Consider the following 23,598-nt stretch of genomic DNA (forward strand, 5'->3'; position numbering starts at 1 on the left):
TGGAAGGTGGGAAGAAACTGCAAATACATGTGGCTGAGGATGGAATAGGCTATGGAGGGTGGGGAGGGGGTGGGCATGGGCATGATGCTTCCTCCAAATTCAAACAAGCCCTCTCTAATTCTGCACATGGCCAACTGTATACTGTGGTTCTTTATAGGTGGCAGGCAAGAGATAACAATTCTGTTTATTAAAGGGGATAAGAGAGACTGGTTGGGGATAAGGGAGACTCGTAGAAGTGAAGGAAACACTAAAGACGAAGGTTCAGAATCACAGAAGTCGAGTCTCAACAGTGGCATACCTCTGGGATGAATATGATAATTTTGTTTTGCTCTCTTAATATCTCTATTCAAGATGCAAAATCCAGCAACAATGGGACATTGGTCTGGCTTACATCTTGTGCTCATCCACTTCATGGGGAAGACAGAGAGCTTGGTCAATGGTTCTCTAGACAGTATAGAAGGGTGAAGAATATTGCTTACTCTGCCAGTTGAAAGGAAAATAGTTATTCTGCAGCAAAACAACTGGTAGCAATGACACCACTTTTCCTCGTCAACCACATGACTTAAAATATCTTCCACATTTTCTCTTTTGAAAATGGGCATAGCAACATCTGTCCCTCTTTAACTCCTGGTGTGGTTTGAGGTCAGGAAAGATAATGAGTTTTGCAGAGAGGTGTTATTTAGTAAGCAATAAAATGTTATTTAGTAAGCAATAAAGCTAGAAATTACAGTCAACAAAAAAGATAAAATAAGAATAACTGCTATTCTCTCCAGAGTTTAGGATCTGAAAAAAGGTGAACATTTATCTATCCAATCTGGTAAATAAGAGAACAATATCTAATGATCAGTATTTATACTTTACTAGCTTGTCCTTGGTCTAGCAGTTTAACAGATATGATAAATGCAGTCAGAATCTTAATTCAGTGCTCAGAATGACTTGCTGCTCATCTTGACCTGAGGTTGTAGCTGTATCTTTTTCTCACTCTTTCTCTCTATATTTTTCTCTTAAATATGTTAGGGAACACTTATTATTTAATTTTCTTCCTACAAGGGAGGAGATATCAATCCAGTATTCAAGAGAGTTGCTAACATTGTAAAAACTATGTTCCTAAGCATCTTTTTTTCTTTTAATCATTGAAGTGGATCCTGATGATTGACTGTCTACCCTGATATCTTTCAAAGGAAATCCCTCAGAAGGAGTGATTCAGATGTTGAAGAACTGACATTTTCTAGGTTGTTATGAAATATGTTTTTTAAGAAGAAGAATCCTGGATGGAAGGGCTCTGAGAAGTCACAGTTAACTGGGGAATCAAGATACAGAGGCTCTGTAATCATCCTGAAATTTGTGCTTTTTTAAAAAAATATAGCAATATGTGGTGTTTGGCTCTTCTAAAGAACAAGAAAAATAGCTATTTTTATTGAATATTTTCAATAAAATGAGTTTGAGCAAACTCCAGCAGATGGTGAAGGACAGGGAAGCCTGGCATGCTCCAGTTTATGGGGTCACAAAGAGTCATACACGACTGAACAACTTAACAACAACAACATTGAATATTTTCTATAACTTGCTTTGTACTCCCAACAATAAGCCTCTGAGATTTTTCATGTCAGTGCAGTATTCTTTTATCTATTAAATAGCATTTCATATTTGGAAATGCCATAATTTGTTTCATGATTCTAGCTTTGATGGATAATTTGTTCCTGAGTTTTCATTATTATAAATAGTCATGGTATGATTTTCCATCTACGTACCTCCTTTTGCACGTGCATAAATACCTCTAGTGGTAAGTGTGTGTGAAATACACATATGCAGAATTCTCAATCAATTTCAAGTATATATTTATGAATTGATAATCAATTTTTTCAACTCTTCCTGGGCTATTCATCTTTTCTACACTAAATTGAAACTCAATTTTATACTATACTCTTTAGCTTGTTTCATAGTTTTATTTATTTAAATATTTATTTATTTAATATTATTCAGATATTTTATTTGCATTATTGTAATTTATCACATGATAATTTGAAAATTACCTTGACTGTTTTCATGCATATACACTTTTATGTGAAATGTTGAAATTTTGATTGGAATTACATTTTCAGATAAATTTAGATAATCTTTCTGGGCTTTCTTGGTGGCTCAGTGGTGAAGAACCCACCTGCCAATGCATGAGAAGTGGGTTTGATCCCTGGGTTGGGAAGATACCCTTAAGAAATGGCAACTCACTGTAGTATTCTTGCCTGGAGAGAAACTGGAGGAGAAGCCTGGAGGGCTATAGTCCATGGGGTCACAAAAGGGTCAGACATGACTTAGCAACTAAACAACAGCCATCTTTCTAATATTGTATTTACATTAAAAAATATTTTCACTTGTTCAAAGCTTCTTTTGCATCCTTCAGTATATATTATAGTGATTTTAATTCAGCCCACATTTTCATTGTTAATACAGAAATGCACTCAAGTTTTGTGTATTGATCTTGTATCTGTCACTTAGCTGAACTCATTAATTCTATGAAATTTTATTTTTTTTCTATGAAATTTTAAATAGAATACTTTTGATCTTCTACATAGGCAATCATTTCATCTGTGAGTAGAGATAATCTTATTTTTCCCTTTCTTATCTGATGCCTTTTATTTTTTCTTCCCTTGTTGTAATGGCTAGTATATCCAGTACTATGTTGAGTAAGAATAGTGATAGAAGTCCTTGCCAAATTCTGTCTTATAGAGAAAACACTCTGTTATGGTTTTTTATGTTAAGAGTAATTTTTTTTTTCAGATGCTCTTTATCAAGTTGAGGGAGTCCTTTATCATTTCTCATTTCCTGAAAACTATTATGAATGAATTTTGTATTTTATTGAGTTATTTTCCTGCATCTATTGATATGATGATATGGTCTTTCTTTTTTAATCTGCTGATTTGCTGAAGTTCATTGATTGGTCTTGGAATATTTAATTAGCTTTGTGTACATGAAATCAATCCTACTTGATCATGGTACACAACTCCTTTTCTATATTAATGAATTAAATATACTGATATTTTCTTAAGAACTTTTGGGCTTCCCTGAGAGCTCAGTTGGTAAAGAATCTGCCTGCAATGCAGGAGACCCCAGTTAGATTCCTGGGTCAGGAAGACCTGCTGGAGAAGGGATAGGCTGCCCACTCCAGTATTCTTGGGCTTCCCTGGTGGCTAAGCTGGTAAAGAATCCATCTGCAATGTAGGACACCTGGGTTCAATCCCTGTGTTGGGAAGGTCCCCTGGAGAAGGGAAAGGCTACCCACTCTAGTATTCTGGCCTGGAGAATTCCATGGACTATATAGTCTATGGGGTTGCAAAGAATCAGACATGACTGAGCAGCTTTCACTTCCCTTTGTGTCTAAATTCATGAGAAACATTGGGTTATGTGTGTGTTTCTGCATGTAGTTTAAAATGAAAAATAAAAATGTTAGAGAGTGTAAGATGATGAATTAAATGATACAATATACTTTTAAAAAAGACTTCTCAGACTGTTATAAGAACACATGTATTGGTATAGAATGAAAGATAGAAAGCTAGCAGTAAAACAATTTGGAGGATGCTGTAGTGGTTGGAAAGTGTGTGGTAGAGCAAGTGTAGATAGTTTTTTAGAAATGAGTAAGAAGAACGGTTAGTTCCTAGATCTTAGCGTCCAAATACCACCCTCTAACAAATGAAATAAAGTCTCCTTGGAGAAATATCTGAACTTCACAAGAATGAGGTGAACTTGAAATATCTTGTAGTATTTAATAGAAATTAAGAACATATTCAAAGTATGGTAGAGACATATTAGAAAGATGCCATCTTGAAATAGTTCACATAGACCAAAAACAGTATAATTAGAGCATGAAAAAAATGACAGTGCCACAGTACACAAACTTAATAAGAGGAATACACAAGTCTATTATGAATATAATAAAACAATAAGTAAACAAATATGGGAAAAGGAAATATCTTTAGAGTAGAATGTCAGTCAATGAACAACATATGCCTGAGGAGTAATACCCATTCATTCATTGACAGCAGACTTGTGTGCTACCAGTGGATAAATCCATGGAACAAAGCTCTTACAGAACTAATTTTCTCATTGTTATGAAGTGTTAGCAGGAAGATTGCATAAAAATAAATTTTAGCTTTTATTTTTTCTTTCCAGTTTTTTTGATGGCAGTGTGCGGAATGGGAGAAAGATTCCTTCTATAGGAAGTGATTTTTTTTTCCACACAAAACTTTTGAATCATTAAAGTTTCCTAATAATATATTGTAGTAAATCTTAATGATTACCAACTGTTGATTTTCTTAAAAAAATAGCATCTGTTTGGATCAGTCCCTTTATAGTTTCTCTTTCTAAATTTGTTAATTATCAATATAAAATTGTTTCTAACTGAGGAGGCATTAGGTTTACAATATTGAGCTTATTGACAAAAATCAATATAGATAACCTAATTTTGTGTGATGCACTTTTATAATTTTAATGATTATAAGAAACAAGTTGTTATGTCAAGGCAGAAATTGATGAGGCAAATATTTTGTAATAAGCTTTTATTATTATGGATTATTTTGTACTATTGTGTAACTTATTTATTTCATTACATCTTGGTACAGGCATAAAATTAATTTTCTTAGCAGTTTCTCAAGAATTACTGTGCTGGTCCTTATGACTTATGACTCTAGTGAGTCATTTACTGTAATTGTTCTATTAATTAATTTATAAACATTTATTTTCAAAGACTTCTCCAGTTAACAAGTAATAACATATATATTCTATCCAAGCAAAGGGAGGTGCTAATAATGATAAATTTACAGTCAAAATAGTTTCTTTCTAATTTAAGGTTTCTCTTTCAATGATCATATTAGGTGTATTAGAAATAATCATTACTGGAAGCATGTTAGTAAACCATATTGTTCATAAATGCAGTTGAATTTTATTTGAGTTTTGCAGGATTCCAGAAGTGAAATAGTTTGCTAAACTATAGCACTTATCATCTGGTGTTTCACCACTAACTTTCCCATTTTTCATTAATAAATATTTGCTATACTTTTGCATTTTGGGCAAATTATTTGCAAACTTGTTCTACCTATTTAGAAACTTTATTATTACCTCTTAATTATTTTCTACATTTTATAACATGTTCTTCTAATGCCATCATATGAGAAAGATATTTTAGAAGAGTTATAAGTTTTGTATGTGTACATGACAAGGGTACCATATTCTTTCTTTGCTCTCACTGTTCTACACTGCTAGCAAAATAAACAACTTGATAAATTAGGAAGAGCAGACAAAGATTTATTGAACTTATTTATTAATAAGCTAGACCAGGCACCCAGCTGCTTATTATTGTATTAAAATGCATATTCTACCTCAAGGGAAAATCTTATTGCAAGTAAGATTGAAATAGTTTTGAAAATACAGGGAAACAGTGCTATAGTTGCAGTTTTCAAATGTGTTAGAATAGATTATTTTCAATAAAAAATTGTTAAAATGCAGATTTAAGAGACAGATTCAGTAGCTCTGAGACCTTCATTTTGTATGTATGTATTGGACTAAATGGTCTCTTGGCCTCCTTAAACATTCTATGAATATTGGCATTTCTAATTTTGAAATCTATGTTTCTTGTTAAACTTTAGAATCATTCTGCTTAAGCCTAGAAGCAATTATCTACTTGATGATTGCAATTTGATAAAGTCAACTCAAAATAGCAATCTTTATGGAAAACCTGTTAATAAGCAAGGACTAATAAAGAATGTCCTTATGAATTAGGTCAGTGATATTATTAAATCAGAATTACTGGACCTGGACAAGATCTTAGGGAGTATGTCATAGAAAACCTTCTTGCTGTTCTTGTGGGATTGGCCTTTGTTCTCTCAGGGGATGGTCTCTAAAGCTCAGAATGTGACTTCTCTTGTCTTTTGAACCCGCAACCAACCCTCTCATATTTGGGACTGAATCACCAAGCACAAGCCCAAACTCTAGGAATCCAAAATTTTTTAAAAGGTGCAATTAAAAGTAAATGGAGATCAAAAAAGTCTTGTTCACTTGTGGTGGTTACTGTTGAATGTACCAGATAGTGCCCTGAACCTAAACTTGACATGGAATGAAAAAAAATCCACACTTATGACACAGTTATTTGCATACATTTGTCCTTTAAGTATGGACAGATTTCAGAGAATTCAGGGCAATGATCAGGCTACTAATAACTCAGGGGACCAAATAGTGCCCACAGACACAACACTGTCTACCTGTTTCTAATTTTCAATAGTTTGGAAGTGTGATAAAGAAGAAGAAAGGTTATTCTCTAATCACTCCTTTCTCTAGTCACCTTTCAAATTGCCCACCCCCAGGACTGGCCTACCCAGTCAGAGGTCCAGGAATCCTACTTTCATTTCCATCCCCCTTTCTTTCTGCAAGAACCAGCTCTGTGGCTTTAACTTAGAACTTGAGTCTATCTTTGTGATAAAAAGTCAATATATCTGGAGTCTGATTTTCTTTTTATGTGCTAACTGATTTTTTGATCTTTAGAAACCTACAGATTTATGATTACCAAGATGTACAGAATAAAAAAGACTAATCATAAATATGGGGACACATATATAGAGAAGTTTTATGTCCTCATTTTTGTATTTTTAGACATAGAATGTACAAAGCACTGCAGGTGTTTAGTTTAGAGACAATTTGGTTGGGGGAAAAACTGTGAGATTTTCTTCTGTTCCAAAAAGGGGAAGAGAGAAGAGGGAGGAGAGAAATGCTGACCAGAAACAAGAATTTTCACAGAAGAATTATAAAGCAGTGGTTGGGGAAGGAATGAAATTTCCCATCTCCTGATGCTCCTTGCATAAACATCCTTGGGAGGACTTGTCTCTGACATTCAGCCATTATCTATTGACTAGTCTCATGGAACATGGCTCCTAGAACATCGTACAGAGCTTGGAGTAAGGGAAAAATATTAGAACTAGAGGAGTTGCAGTTGCTGATCTTGCCATAGTAATCAAACAAAGAATGTTTCAGTAAGAATCTTGTTAATAGTCTAGGTTCTATAGAGTGATATTTTAGAGTCAATAATTTACCTCCAGGAGATTAAATAGCAGCTGTCCTGATATTTAGGGGATGTTTTATAAAATACTCATGAGAGTTTAGGAAAAGTCACAGTTAAGGAAAATGTGTTTTTCTTCAAGGGCATATTCATTCTATCCTTGTTACTAAATGCTTAATTTCAATATTTAACACTCTAATTTCAGAGTTGATTTGTATTTAAAGAACAAATGTAGAAAGCTCTATTTCTGAAAAAAAAATTTGATTGTATACAACTACTGCTCTCTGCATGTACTTGGTACAACGTATATATTGTCTTGTCATTCAGGAGGATTTATAAGAGATATGCATGCATGCACAGTCTGCTAAATCATGTCCAACTCTTTGCAACACCATGGACTGTAGCCCACCATGCTCCTCTGTTTACCAAATTTCCCAGGCAAGAATATTGGAATGGTTGCCATTTCCTCCTCCAGGGAGTCTTCCCAACCCAGGGATCAAACCCATGCATCCTGCATTGGCAGGTGTGTTTTTTTGTTTGTTTGTTTGTTTTTTTTACCATGGAGCCACCAGGGAAGACCATAAGAGATTAGCTTCTCCTTTATTCATACAAAATGCTGGCCAAGGGAATAAATTTGAATTTCAATAAATCTGAGTCAAATCCTTAGTTGAGTGATTTCAGGCCATTTACTTAGCTGTTTAGGGCCTCATTTGCAGATGGAAATTCCATTCCTCTGTGTGTGTGTGTGTGTGTGTGTGTGTGTGCACTCACGTGTACTTTCATGCTCAGGCCTGTTGTACGCTTTGCAGCCCCATGGACTGTAGCCTCCAATCTACTCTGTCCTTGGGATTTTCCAGGCAAGAATACTAGAAATTTGCCATTTCCTCCTCCAGGGGATCTTCCCAACCTAGGGCTCGAACTCAAATATCCTGTGTCTCCCGCATTGCAGGTGGATTCTTTACCTGCTGAGCCGTCATGGAAGCCCCATTCCCATGTATATCTAGCTGGGAATAGTGAGTGAGTACCCGTCTCATAGAATTGCAAAAATTAAATGAAATAAGTTTTAAATGAATATTAGCCACCATTATTATTAACTGTGTGGATTAGATCTCATTAAGTGTCAGAGGTAAGATAAAAATTAGGTAGTCTGGCTTGATATCTTGGTCTTATAACCACTGCATTATTCTCTATATATGACATACAATGGATATTCAGAGAACAGTTAAGATGAAAGAGGAAGATGCTTTTGCTTATTGAAGTATCAAAGATCATTTCAGAAACAGGAACATTTAGTTTCTTAAAATGTTTATTGTATGTGTGTGTGCTAAGTCACTTCAGTTATTTCCACCTCTTTGTGACTCTATGGACCACAGCCTGCCAGGCTCCTCCGTCCATGGGATTCTCCAGGCAAAAATACTGGAGTAGATTGCCATGGCATTCTCCAGGGGATCTTCTTGACCAGAGGTCAAACTCACATCTCTTACATATTCTGTAGCATTGGCAGGCAGGTTTTTTAAATCACTAGCACCACTGGGAAAGCCCAAAAAATGTTTAGTAAAACATTAAAAATTTGGAGGCTGTGGCAGGAAAAATGGAGGGCAGGAAGGTGGCAGAGCAGTGAACTGGTGCCACCAGAGGATCTAAAGAAGAAGCCAGAAAATCTGGGAAACCTAAGACTGTTACTTCCAGTAATGGAGGGGGAAATACCAGCCAGAGTCCTGAGAATCAATAAGTAAAAGAAGCTGCAGACCTCCCACGAAAGCCTGCTAAGATCTCCAACTTTGGATTTCCCGAACTTGGAGGTAGTTGGCAGTCTACCAACTTGGTAGGTAGTCAGATGACAAAGAAAGCCCTATCCATTGAACTTGGTTTAAGTAAGCCTAAAGAAACCTTTCCAACACTTACTCCAAAAACTATTTTGGTAACAGCAGCTTAAATGAGGATGAAAATAGTGAACCAGAGGAAATGCCTCCAGAGACAAAGATGAGGATAAAGCCTACTGGATGGGATACACCAACTTCAGCAGGACCAAATTCCATCAATAAAGGACATGGGTTTTCTGATAATTAGAAGCTATGAAAGTGAAATTTAAGATCTCATCTTAGAAATGTCTATGACCAAAATGATTAAACTGTGTGTTTTGAAAATGGGGCATGGGGTGGGTGTAAATGTAAAAGGAACACTTTCCTTTTTTAAAGAATGGCATTAGACTCTTTGGAGCAGTGTTTCTTTCTTTTTTTTTTTTTTTAATTATTATTATTATTTTTTTTCCATTTATTTTTATTAGTTGGAGGCTAATTACTTTACATCATTACAGTAGTTTTTGTCATACATTGAAATGAATTAGCCATGGATTTACATGTATTCCCCATCCCAGTCCCCCTTCCCACCTCCCTCTCCACCCGATCCCTCTGGGTCTTCCCAGTGCACCAGGCCCGAGGACTTGTCTCGTGTACCCAACCTGGGCTGGTGATCTGTTTCACCCTAGGTAATATACATGTTTCAATGCTGTTCTCTTGAAACATCCCACCCTCGCCTTCTCCCAGAGTCCACAAGTCTGTTCTATACATCTGAGTCTCTTTTTCTGTTTTGCATATAGGGTTATCGTTACCATCTTTCTAAAGTCCATATATATGTGTTAGTATACTGTAATGATCTTTATCTTTCTGGCTTACTTCGCTCTGTATAATGGGCTCCAGTTTCATCCATCTCATTAGAACTGATTCAAATGAATTCTTTTTAATGGCTGAGTAATATTCCATGGTGTATATGTACCACAGCTTCCTCATCCATTCGTCTGCTGATGGGCATCTGGGTTGCTTCCATGTCCTGGCTATTATAAACAGTGCTGCGATGAACATTGGGGTGCACGTGGCTCTTTCAGATCTGGTTTCCTTGGTGTGTATGCCCAGAAGTGGGATTGCTGGGTCATATGGCAGTTCTATTTCCAGCTTTTTAAGAAATCTCCACACTGTTTTCCATAGTGGCTGTACTAATTTGCATTCCCACCAACAGTGTAAGAGGGTTCCCTTTTCTCCACACCCTCTCCAGCATTTATTGCTTGTAGACTTTTGGATAGCAGCCATCCTGACTGGCGTGTAATGGTACCTCATTGTGGTTTTGATTTGCATTTCTCTGATAATGAGTGATGTTGAGCATCTTTTCATGTGTTTGTTAGCCATCTGTATGTCTTCCTTGGAGAAATGTCTGTTGAGTTCTTTGGCTCATTTTTTGATTGGGTCATTTATTTTTCTGGAGTTGAGCTGGAGGAGTTGCTTGTATATTTTTGAGATTAATCCTTTGTCTGTTGCTTCGTTTGCTATTATTTTTTCCCAATCTGAGGGCTGTCTTTTCACCTTGCTTATAGTTTCCTTTGTTGTGTAAAAGCTTTTAAGTTTCATTAGGTCCCATTTGTTTATTTTTGCTTTTATTTCCAATATTCTGGGAGGGGGGTCATAGAGGATCCTGCTGTGATTTATGTCGGAGAGTGTTTTGCCTATGTTCTCCTCTAGGAGTTTGATAGTTTCTGGTCTTACATTTAGATCTTTAATCCATTTTGAGTTTATTTTTGTGTATGGTGTTAAAAAGTGTTCTAGTTTCATTCTTTTACAGGTGGTTGACCAGTTTTCCCAGCACCACTTGTTAAAGAGGTTATCTTTTTTCCATTGTATATCCTTGCCTCCTTTGTCGAAGATAAGGTGACCATAGGTTCGTGGATTTATCTCTGGGCTTTCTATTCTGTTCCATTGATCTATATTTCTGTCTTTGTGCCAGTACCATACTGCCTTGATGACTGTGGCTTTGTAGTAGAGTCTGAAGTCAGGCAGATTGATTCCTCCAGTTCCATTCTTCTTTCTCAGGATTACTTTGGCTATTCGAGGTTTTTTGTATTTCCATACAAATTGTGAAATTATTTGTTCTAGTTCTGTGAAAAATACCATTGGTAGTTTGATAGGGATTGCATTGAATCTATAGATTGCTTTGGATAGTATAGCCATTTTGACAATATTGATTCTTCCAATCCATGAACACGGTATATTTCTCCATCTGTTTGTGTCCTCTTTGATTTCTTTCATCAGTGTTTTATAGTTTTCTATGTATAGGTCTTTTGTTTCTTTAGGTAGATATACTCCTAAGTATTTTATTCTTTTTGTTGCAATGGTGAATGGTATTGTTTCCTTAATTTCTCTTTCTGTTTTCTCATTGTTAGTGTATAGGAATGCAAGAGATTTCTGTGTGTTAATTTTATATCCTGCAACTTTACTGTATTCATTGATTAGCTCTAGTAATTTTCTGGTAGAGTCTTTAGGGTTTTCTATGTAGAGGATCATGTCATCTGCAAACAGAGAGCGTTTCACTTCTTCTTTTCCTATCTGGATTCCTTTTACTTCTTTTTCTGCCCTGATTGCTGTGGCCAACACTTCCAAAACTATGTTGAATAGTAGTTGTGAGACTGGGCACCCTTGTCTTGTTCCTGATTTCAGGGGAAATGCTTTCAATTTTTCACCATTGAGGGTGATGCTTGCTGTGGGTTTGTCATATATAGCTTTTATTATGTTGAGGTATGTTCCTTCTATTCCTGCTTTCTGGAGAGTTTTAATCATAAATGGATGTTGAATTTTGTCAAAGGCTTTTTCTGCATCTATTGAGATAATCATATGGTTTTATCTTTCAATTTGTTAATGTGGTGTATTACATTGATTGACTTGTGGATATTAAAGAATCCTTGCATTCCTGGGATAAAGCCCACTTGGTCATGATGTATGATTTTTTTAATATGTTGTTGGATTCTGTTTGCTAGAATTTTGTTAAGGATTTTTGCATCTATGTTCATCAGTGATATTGGCCTGTAGTTTTCTTTTTTTGTGGCATCTTTGTCTGGTTTTGGAATTAGGGTGATGGTGGCCTCATAGAATGAGTTTGGAAGTCTACCTTCTTCTGCAATTTTCTGGAAGAGTTTGAGTAAGATAGGTGTTAGCTCTTCTCTAAATTTTTGGTAGAATTCAGCTGTGAAGCCATCTGGTCCTGGGCTTTTGTTTGCTGGAAGATTTCTGATTACAGTTTCGATTTCCTTGCTTGTGATCGTTTTGTTAAGATCTTCTATTTCTTCCTGATTCAGTTTTGGAAAGTTATACTTCTCTAAGAACTTGTCCATTTCTTCCAAGTTGTCCATTTTATTGGCATAGAGCTGCTGGTAGTAGTCTCTTATGATCCTTTGTATTTCAGTGTTGTCTGTTGTGATCTCTCCATTTTCATTTCTAATTTTGTTAATTTGGTTCTTCTCCCTTTGTTTCTTAATGAGTCTTGCTAATGGTTTGTCAATTTTGTTTATTTTTTCAAAAAACCAGCTTTTAGCTTTGTTAATTTTTGCTATGATCTCTTTAGTTTCTTTTGCATTTATTTCTGCCCTAATTTTTAAGATTTCTTTCCTTCTACTAACCCTGGGGTTCTTCATTTCTTCCTCCTCTAGTTGCTTTAGGTGTAGAGTTAGGTTATTTATTTGACTTTTTTCTTGTTTCTTGAGGTAGGCCTGTAATGCTATGAATCTTCCCCTTAGCACTGCTTTTACAGTGTTTTGGGTTGTTGTGTTTTCATTTTCATTCATTTCTATGCATATTTTGATTTCTTTTTTGATTTCTTCTATGATTTGTTGGTTATTCAGAAGTGTGTTGTTTAGCCTCCATATGTTTGAATTTTTAATAATTTTTTTCCTGTAATTGAGATATAATCTTACTGCACTGTGGTCAGAAAAGATGACTGGAATGATTTCAATCTTTTTGAATTTACCAAGACTAGATTTATGGCCCAGGATGTGATCTATTCTGGAGAAGGTTCCATGTGCACTTGAGAAAAAGGTGAAGTTGATTGTTTTGGGGTGAAACGTCCTATAGATGTCAATTAGGTCTAGCTGGTCCATTGTGTCCCTTAAAGTTTGTGTTTCCTTGTTCATTTTCTGTTTAGTTGATCTATCCATAGTTGTGAGTGGGGTATTAAAGTCTCCTACTATTATTGTGTTACTATTAATTTCCTCTTTCATACTCGTTAGCGTTTGCCTTACATATTGCGGTGCTCCTATGTTGGGTGCATATATATTTATAATTGTTATATCTTCTTCTTGGATTGATCCTTTGATCATTATGTAGTGTCCATCTTTGTCTCTTTTCACAGACTTAATTTGAAAGTCTATTTTATCTGATATGAGTATTGCGACTCCTGCTTTCTTTTGGTCTCCGTTTGCATGGAATATTTTTTTCCAGCCCTTCACTTTTAGTCTGTATGTGTCCCTTGTTTTGAGGTGGGTCTCTTGTAGACAGCATATATAGGGGTCTTGCTTTTGTATCCACTCAGCCAGCCTTTGTCTTTTGTTTGGGGCATTCAACCCATTTACATTTAAGGTAATTATTGATAGGTATGGTCCTGTTGCCATTTATTTTGTTGTTTGGGGTTCACATTTATGCCACCTTTCTGTGTTTCCTGTCTAGAGAAGATCCTTTAGTATTTGTTGAAGAGCTGGTTTGGTGGTGCTGAATTCTCTCAGCTTTTGCTTGTCTGTAAAGCTTTTGAGTTCTCCTTCATATCTGAATGAGATCCTTGCTGGGTAGAGTAATCTAGGTTGTAGGTTATTCTCTTTCATTACTTTAAGTATGTCCTGCCATCCCCTTCTGGCCTGAAGGGTTTCTATTGATAGATCAGCTGTTATCCTTATGGGAATCCCTTTGTGTGTTATTTGTTGTTTCTCCCTTGCTGCTTTTAATATTTGTTCTTTGTGTTTGATCTTTGTTAATTTGATTAATATGTGTCTTGGGGTGTTTCGCCTTGGGTTTATCCTGTTTGGGACTCTCTGGGTTTCTTGGACTTGGTTGGCTATTTCTTTCCCCATTTTAGGGAAGTTTTCAGCTATTATCTCCTCGAGTATCTTCTCATGGCCTTTCTTTTTGTCTTCTTCTTCTGGGACTCCTATGATTCGAATGTTGGGGCATTTCACATTGTCCCAGAGGTCCCTGAGGTTGTCCTCACTTTTTTTTATTCTTTTTCTTTTTTCCTCTCTGCTTCATTTATTTCCACCATTTTATCTTCTATCTCACTTATCCTATCTTCTGTCTCTGTTATTCTACTCATGGTTCCCTCCAGAGTGTTTTTGATCTCATTTATTTCATTATTAATTTTTAATTGATTTTTTTTAATTTCTTCTAGGTCCTTGTTAAACATTTCTTGCATCTTCTCAATATTTGTCTCCAGGCTATTTATTTGTAACTCCATTTTGTTTTCAAGATTTTGGATCATTTTTATTATCATTATTCTAAATTCTTTTTCAGGTAGATTCCCTATTTCCTCCTCTTTTGTTTGACTTGGTGGGCTTTTTTCATGTTCCTTTAGCTGTTGGGTATTTCTCTGCCTTTTCATCTTGTTTAGATTGCTGTGTCTGGAGTGGGCTTTCTGTATTCTTGTGGTCTGAGGTTCCTTTTTATTGTGGAGGTTTCACCCAGTGGGTGGGGTTGGACAATTGGTTTGTCAAGGTTTCCTGGTTAGGGAAGCTTGTGTCACCGTTCTGGTGCGTGGAATTGGATTTCTTCTCTTTGGAGTGCAATGGAGTGTCCAGTAATGAGTTTTGCGATGGGTCTCTGTTAGGTGTGACTGTGGAGAGCCTGTATGTTGACACTCAGGTCTATGTTCCTGCGTTGCTAAAGAATTTGCGTGGTATGTCTTGTACTGGAGCTTATTGGCTCTTGGGTGGTGGTTGGTTTTGGTGTAGGTATGGAAGCTTTTGGATGGTCTCTTATTCCTTAATGTTCCATGTAGTCAGGAGTTTTCTGGTTTTCTCAGGATTTGGGCTCAAGTCTCCTGCCTCTGGATTTCCGTTTTATTCTTCCAATAGTCTCAAGGCTTCTCCAACTATACAGCACTGATAATAAAACTTCTAGGTTAATGGTGAAAAGATTCTCCACCGTGAGAGACAACCAGAGAGGTTCACAGAGTTACATGAAGAATAGGAGAGGGAGGAAGGAGATAGAGGTGAGCAGGAGGAGAAAAAGGGGACTCAAGAGGAGAGAGACAGGTCTATGCAGATACCTGTTCCCAAAGTGTTCTCCGTAGCCCAGACACCCACAAAGATTCACAGAGTTGGATTGGGAAGAGAAGGGGAATGGAGGAAATAGAGGTGTTCTGAGGTAGAAAACAGAGAGTCAAAAGTGGGAGAGTATCACCACACTCCTGAATAGAAATGGGAACTGAATATTGGATTCTTAAATGACCAAAATTTATATCACATACTACTGAAAAACAAAGATTGAAAACCTAGTGTAGAGGTTAGACTCTTTGAAATACAATATTTAAAAACAAAAACACACAAAAAATTTAGAACTGTATATGAAGTTGGGTTTAAAAATAGGGTTTCTCTCTCTCTTTTTTTTTTTTTTTTGGCAAGGTTATAGTGAAATGAAAATGAAAGTTAAGGAATAATAGAGGAGTATTAGAGGACTCTAAAAGGAAATAGGAGAGAAAAACAAGAAAAAGAAAAAAAAAAGAAAAAAAAATTTTTTTTCCCTAATTAAAAAAATCGTAAAAATATATGAAAATGAAAGTTGAGGAGTAATGGGGGAGTAATAGGGAATTATAAAAGAAATAAAAGAGAAAAAATAAAAAATAAAAAATAAAAAAAAGGAAAGAAAAAAAATTTTTTTTAATTAAAAAAAAAATGTACATATATATCTAGGAGTTTCTCGGGTTGTTGCGGTCAGCGTAGGTTCAGTTCAATTTCAGCTAGCTCCCCTTTCCAGCTTACACTTCTCGATATCTGTAGGCCCCTTCCGGTGTAGTCGGTGTTACCTTCAGGGATTTTAATCTGTTGCACCGGTCCTTTCTGAAGCGGTTCCCTTTGTTTATTTGGTTTCTGTTTGCCGTCTGTTTGGTGTCTAATTTCCGCCCTGACACAGGCAGGCGGAGGTGATCTCTTATTTAGGTTCGCTAGTTCAGTTCAGTCCTGCTACGGGGAGGGCGGGGCGCTGCAGACAGATACCGCTCTGTGTGGATAGTGCTCACCGTGTTCCGGCCACACTGGGTTTGCCCCGCTCACGGGTGTCAGTGCTTTCGCCGTCTACACTGCTCAGGCTCCCGGCTGCTCTATATGGAGCGGGCCCTGCGTTGAGTGCGGTTCAAGTTTTCGGGTACTCCACAAAAGCGCAGATTCGGTTGCTCCTGCGTTTTGTGCCTTCCCCGGCCTGAGCGGTTCAGGCAGCCAGAGGCTTGTGCGTACTCTCCCGGGTGCAGCACGCCTTTTCCCTCTGCGGCGAGCGGCTCAGCCAGCCAGAGGCTTGGGCGCAATCTCCCCCGGTACGGCGCACTTTTTCCCTCCGCGGCCCCAGCACGCACCGCCAGTGGGGTCTCAGGAAGTCTTTAGCTAGAACCCGGAGGCCTGTTTGCAGTGTGGGAGGGGGTGGCTTCTCAGGGGCTGAGTTTGCCCTTTTCCCCTCCCCCCTGCCTCCTACCTCCAGCGGGGATGGGCCGGCTCTTGTCTGGAGATTCTCAGTCCCTTTGTTTTGCGAACCGCCGGCAGTGTGTTCGGGCCGGTTAATTTTGACCCTTGCTATCCCACAGTCCAGAAAAGCTCCCTCCGATTGCTTTCAGGGTCTTCGGCTGGTCCTTACCCTAAGCAATGCCGCCCGCTCCTCTCCGTTCCGCCCCGCTTGTTGCTGGCGGGTGCGGGCGTCTGGGGTACTTTTCTGCTGGGAGCTGCTTTTAGGCACGTAATCTGTGGGCCTTGTTTAATTTTTCCTCCCAGTTAGATTGCCGAAAACTTCCCCCAGTCCCACCAGTGAGAGGGTTTCCTGGTGATTGGAAACTTCCTCTATTAAGACTCCCTTCCCGGGACGGGTCTCCGTCCGTAGCTCTTTTGACTCCCTTATTATCGTTTATATTTTGTCCTACCTCCCTTCGAAGACAATGGGCTGCTTTTCTGGGCGCCTGATGTCCTCTGCTAGCGATCAGAAGTTGTTTTGTGAAATTTGCTCAGCGTTCAAATGTTCTTTCGATGAATTTGTAGGAGAGAAAGTGGTCTCTCCGTCCTATTCCTCCGCCATCTTGGCTCCTCCCCCTCGTGTTTTTTTATTTTAAAGACTGAGTGGTACACTAATAAATGAGAACTTGAAATCAGAGGTAATTTGTGTTTTATATACAAACTTTAAGACATTTACTAATTTTGTAGTTTCATGTGATTAGTTTCCAAAGTTAATAGATAATTTAAAAAATCAGAAATGTTATCTTTCTAAGAATTGCATATTTTTAGACACAACTATTAGCACATTAAGAAGGCAGCAAAAAGTTGTCTGTTTAAACTGTAAGCAATTGCTCTAACTTAACTCCTGTGTTACCAATGTTGTGTGGCTCCCAGGAACAAACACAGAAAGAAGGGAGTATTTGTATTGGGAGGAAAATGTTACTGGATATATTAACTGAAAAAATAAATTAGATAAAATTAAAATACAGCTCTTTTTTCCCCTAATGGCATTTGTTTTGCTTCAAATCATCAGAGACTACTTATTGCATTGCTATCAGTGGATACAGATGTGTACCAAGCTCTTTAAAAAGAATATTTAAAAATGTATATAAACCATTGAGAATTTAAAACAACATGCTTCATTTTAAAGGGTCTTCTCTATCTTTATTATTCTTCAGAGAACAGCCATTTGCTACCAGAGTAAATAGTTATACTGCATGTCCTCTAGGTTTTTGTTATCTAGTTCTGTTAACATTTCCACCAGCTCTCAAGGAAAATCATAAAGAAGCTATTTCTTCTGAAAAAGGAAGCTACCGTCAGCAATTTAAATGTAAATAATAGTTAAATATTTGGCTGTTATTTATTTTTAAGGGTATAAACACCAAAAAAAGGCAACATTGTATGAAGATGGAAAATAAGAAGGATACACTATCTGTGGATTTATCAAATCATTTATGTTACTAACTTGTGAAATCCAATTTGTTCTGAACTAATTTATAGGAATTCTTATTTAACACAAAGCATTTGACTGTGTGGATCACAACAAACTGTGGGAAATTCTTAAAGAGATGGAAATGCCAGACCAGCTTACCTGACTACTGAGAAGTCTGTGTGCAGGTCAAGAAGCAACAGTTAGAACCAGACGTGGAACAATGGACTAGTTCAAAATTGGGAAAGAAGTACATCAAAGCTGCATATTGTCACTCTGCTTACTTAACTTATATGCAGAGTACATCATGTGAAATGCTGGGATGGATGAATCACAAGCTGGAATCAAGATTGCTGGGAGAAATATCAACAGCCTCAGATATGCAGATGATACCACGCTAAGGGCAGAAAGCGAAGAGGAACTAAAGAGCCTCTTGATGAAGGTGAAACAGGAGAGTGAAAAGCCTGGCTTAAAACTTAGCATTCAGAAAACCAAGTCATGGCATCTAGTCTGATCATTTTCATATATATAGATATATACACACATATGGCTGATTCATGTTGATGTTTGGCATAAGTCAACACAGTTTTGTAAACCAGTTATCCTTCAATTAAAAAAAATTAAAATAGAAAAACAAAAGTACTCAGCATTCATAAAATCAAGATCATGACATCTGGTCCCATCACTTCATGGCAAATAAATGGGGAAAAAGTGGAACGAGTGATAGATTTTATTTTCTTGAGCTCCAAACACAGTGGATAATGACTGCAGCCATGAAATTAAAGGACACTTGCTCTTTAGTAGGAAAGATATGACAAACCTAGACAGTGTATTAAAAAGCAGGGACATCACTTTGCTGACATAGGTCTGTATAGTCAAAGTTATGGTTTTTTTCCAGTAGTCATGTATGGGTGTGAGAGTTGGATCATAATGAAGGTTGAGCACTGAAGAACTGGTGCTTTCACACTGTGGTGTTGGAGAAGACTCTTGAGAGTCCCTTGGACAGCAAGGAGATCAAGCCAGTCAATCCTAAAAGAAATCAACCCTGAATATTCATTGGAAGGACTGATGCTAAAACTGAAGCTCCAATATTTTGGTCACCTGATGCGAAGAGCTGACTCATTGTAAAAACACCCTGATGTTGGGAAAGATTGAGGGCAAGAGAAGAAGGGGATGACAGAGCATGAGATGGTTGATAGCATCACCGACCCCATGTACATGAGTTTGAGTAAGCTCTGGGAGTTGGTGATGGACAGGGAAGCCTGGTGTTCTGCAGTCCATGTGATCTCTAAGAGTCGGACACAACTTAGTGACTGAACAACAAAATTTAGCAAAATAACATGACTTAACTGCATACATATTAACCAGTCACCTCTCAAAAGCACATTTTAGATACTGAAAACAAAAGGAAAGAAAATGTTTCTTTAAACACAGTTTATGGAATCTTGACTACGTATACCTTGTTAATATATGTGTTGTAGAATTGCATTTTTTTGTATTGTATATGAATTATTTTTTTGTGACAGTTACATCTTTAAAAGCAGAATTACACAACAAAGAAACTTACAGTGTAATTATTTCCTTGAAAACTCCTACAATATTAGATTCATAGGCAGCTTCAGACTGTTTGATTGGTGGAAACTACTCACTGAGCTGTTTTAATAGGTAATAAATCCAGAGAAGCAGCTTGTATATATTCTTAATACTTTGTTCACTTGCACTTGAGTTTAAAGTAAGCCCCAAGCAAAACAACAAAATGTATATAGAGCTTTTTAGTTTTCTTATTTCATGATATAATTATATCAAGATAATGAATTTAACTTGCTTTAACATAGGTAAACTAACCATTTTTGTTCATTTTAATGTTTATCTTGAAATAGCATCCCTCTCCTACATTTTATTTTCTTTCTCAAATTAGATATTAACCTAAGGTCAAAGCAGGAAAGAGAAACCACTGAGATGAATGTCTTCATTAAAATGTCAATAAATTTGTTAAAATCTAATATATACATAAATTAAATTAAATTAAATTAAATATAAATGAATGTGAGTCAGCCTTCAGGTGGACTGGCCAGCCCAGTTGAAAATATAAGAATTTAAAGAAAGAAAAAATCCAAAAGTTGCCAAGGTAACCAGTTAATCTGTTTATAATAGAAAACAGTGATAGGACAACCATATGAGATCACATTTACAAAGGTCATATCATATCTGTCTAGACATTAGCAAAGCCAGAATCAACTCTTATTTCTGTGGAAGCTCGGGTAATGGGACATATTTAAGGTTCTGTTATTTTAGGACCAAAAATAGGATCACCTTGTATTTGTTGGCATTGTAATTGCTATTTTTTTAATTAGTCCCTTGCTTTTCATTTTATTACAGGATGAAACACATTTTTCTTCTATTTTTAAAAATATTTGTATATATATATGTATCATTGGTAGATGCTACATTTATTGATATTAAAAACAGGTCAAATTATCAGGTTTTTCTTTTTCTACAGTAGATTCTATAGTGCCTTGGAGTTAGAAAGTATGTGAAAACAAGGCATTTAGTATGGTTTAAAATTTAATTTTTAAAACTCTTAGCACCCAGTATGTCATATAGCTCTGCAATAATTTGTAATTATTTATGAAATCCCTCATTACTTAAGTAAAAGCAACTTATCTGGTTTGTAAGTATTATTCATCCCTATTCTGTGTAACGGGTGGGTATTCATGGTATTTGTGCTCATGCCTAAATATCTTACTTTAATATATATATGTAATATATATCTTTAGTTATTTCTAATTTGATTGTTTATTCCAAGATCATATTAAAAAATAGTGATTTGAAGCAATGACTTTCAGTTACTCTAACCTTTCACTTCTCATTGTTTACATCTGGGATTGTAAATCATCTATAATTCCTTAGTTTAGTCTGTATTTTATTACAAGAAGTTGTTTTAGGAAGAAGTCTCTTATTTTGAATTCACCCTGCTGAGCATGGTTTGCTTATAGTTATATTAATATGTCAATTCTAAATCAGGGTAAACCTCAGCACAAAATAGAAAAGGGTGCTTACAGGTAAGGGAGTTGCAATAATTACTGTTGATGGTCTCAGGAGAAAGCATGATTTTATTCAAGGGAGCATTTTATAACACTAGTATTTTTGTCTCAGTAACTAAAATGTAAATAAAATAAATACAGTAATAGTATATCTTTAGTTATTTTAGCAGTAAATAAAATGCCTTTAAGCAAATTTGTGATTAGAAGTTTTAAATTAATGACAGCCTATACATGGGATATCCCAGGGAATTTTCTCTTGTCATACAGGAAAGACAAGAGATGACTTTTCAAAAAAGAAATACATTTTATTCTTTTGCTAAAAGGACATCAGAGACTATTCTGACCTGAAATGAGACTTCTTATACCAAAGAATCTCAGTTCAGCTTAATAGACCAGACTACAGACAAACAGTTATTACTCTCATCTCCAACTTGCCATTTTAGTTCTTCTAAAAAATAACGTCTCAGTCTGTCTCCTTGGTAGTTGGACTAAATGACTTCTAGGTATGAGTGTAAGAAGGCTAGCACAGCTAGGCTCGACCATTTAGCTTTTTCCCTGACCTCACTCACATAAAACAGAGAACATTAGACAGACTGGATTTTCTAATCCTGTTTTCATTTCTCCACATAGTGTGTAGGCACTGTGAGAAAGGAAGAATGAAAAAAAGACTGACTAAAAGATATTGACCTCTCCAAATTAAAAAAATATATATATTTGTATCAGTGTCTGAAAATAAAGACAAAAGGAGTTCATAGGAACTTGTAAACAATTAACAACTGACCAGAGCCCTGATATTACTGTCTCCTAAAGCAAAGTGAGTACTTGCATCCACCCAGACATAGTATTGTATCAGAATTATATATGATGTATTTAAGTCACTTTGAACTTGTCTTGATACTGAGAAATACAAACCCACTAGACAATTAAGATGATTTTATTCAGGCTATTGCAATAAGGAGAATGCTTATTAGTGAGGGACATCTCAAAGAAAAGGAAGGTTTTATAGGGACAGGTAAACAATGGATTCATCCATGAGTCTTATAGGTGTCACAAGGAATGGAAGGGATTGTATTTTCTTGGAACATGCAGGACGAAGTGGCCCTCTGAGATTGGCTACTTCACAGAACACAAAAGATAGAGGTATTTAGGAAGCTGAAAGGGTGAGAGGATTTCATAACTATCACCATTTTCTGGGATCACAAAGCTCATGTAAAGTTCAACATTATCAGGACCAGGTATTCTTCAGATTATTTAAATATGAAGAATTTTATAGTGGGTATGTTCACCTATTTGGAAAAAAAAACCATTAAAAAAAAGCTTTATGGAAGAATAAATCGTATACGACGAACTGCACCTATTTAAAGTGTGCGATTTGATTAAATCATGTAAAACCATCACCGGGTTCAGGATAATGAGCATATTCATTACTTCTGAAATTTTTTCATGCTACCCATTTTCAATTTCTGTCTCCTACCCATATTTACTAGACACTGATTAAATGCCAGATATTTTTCATATACTAATTTACTGAGCCTGGAAGGAATGATATCACTTATAAATCTTTCCTTATTCTTCACACTCAAATTTCACATCAGTAGAATGTAGTGGTTAATATCTCCACCAAGGAGTCAGAGCTACATTTAAATACCAGCTCTGCCCCTTTTAAGTAGTGACATTAGGCAAGTCCCTTAGCTTGAATCTTTATTAAGTGAGGATATTTTAGAAGTGGAGTCATAAGGTTTGTAAGAGGATTAAGCTATACAATACATTTAAAGAGTGAAACTCAGTGTATGATATAAAGAAGTAGTAGGTAGTGATTTGTATAATATTACATTTTTTCTATCCTGGTTATTATGGTACCCAAAGCCATAGCTCTGAGTGAGTAGAGTAACAGTGCATGGAAAAATTTCCTTAATTCAGACTAATGGTAATGTTTAAACTGAATTAATTTAAAAAGAGCAATGTATTGATTATTAAAAGTACACATTTATAACTTTTGAATTCAGGCATTATCGGGAGCTCTGCTAACAATATATTTAATAGAGTCTTTAGTCTAAAAGAATATAAAAATAGTTGTTAATTAGCATATAAAAGCATATTAGGATTAAATGATAATACTTATTCCTTCAGTTCAGTTCAGTCACTCATTCGTGTCCAACTCTTTGCAACCCCATGGACTGCAGCACACCAGGCCTCCCTGTCCATCACCAACTCCCAGAGTTTACTAAAGCTCATGTCCATTGAGTCAGCGATGCCATCCAACATCTCATCCTTCTTACTAGAACCCTGAATAGAGCAGCCCTCTAGAAAGTGAAAGCCCTTTACTTAAGTAAATTAAACATAGGAGGGGGCCAGATCGAGATGATGGAGTTGAAAAATCCTGTCTCTCCTCTTCCTATGGGCAGCACACAACTACTTGTCAGGCAACTATTCATGAAAACAACCTGAAGACTAACACAAAAATTATCCACAACTAAGATATAAAGAAGGAGCCACAATGAGATGGTAGGAGGGATATAGATATGTTCTAATCATGACTCATACTCCCAGGTCAGCCACTCACTAACAGGGATCACACAACCACAGATGTTGT

General features: G+C 36.4%; 1 pseudogene; it reads left to right on the plus strand.

The window, feature by feature from the left end:
• LOC110126823 (PEST proteolytic signal-containing nuclear protein-like) overlaps positions 1-9,169 on the plus strand; it is a 37,692-nt pseudogene extending 28,523 nt beyond the window's left edge.
• The last annotated feature ends 14,429 nt before the right edge of the window (positions 9,170-23,598 follow it).

Source organism: Odocoileus virginianus, chromosome 7 (genome assembly GCF_023699985.2).
Source record: "Odocoileus virginianus isolate 20LAN1187 ecotype Illinois chromosome 7, Ovbor_1.2, whole genome shotgun sequence".
Classification (NCBI taxonomy): Eukaryota; Metazoa; Chordata; class Mammalia; order Artiodactyla; family Cervidae; genus Odocoileus; species Odocoileus virginianus.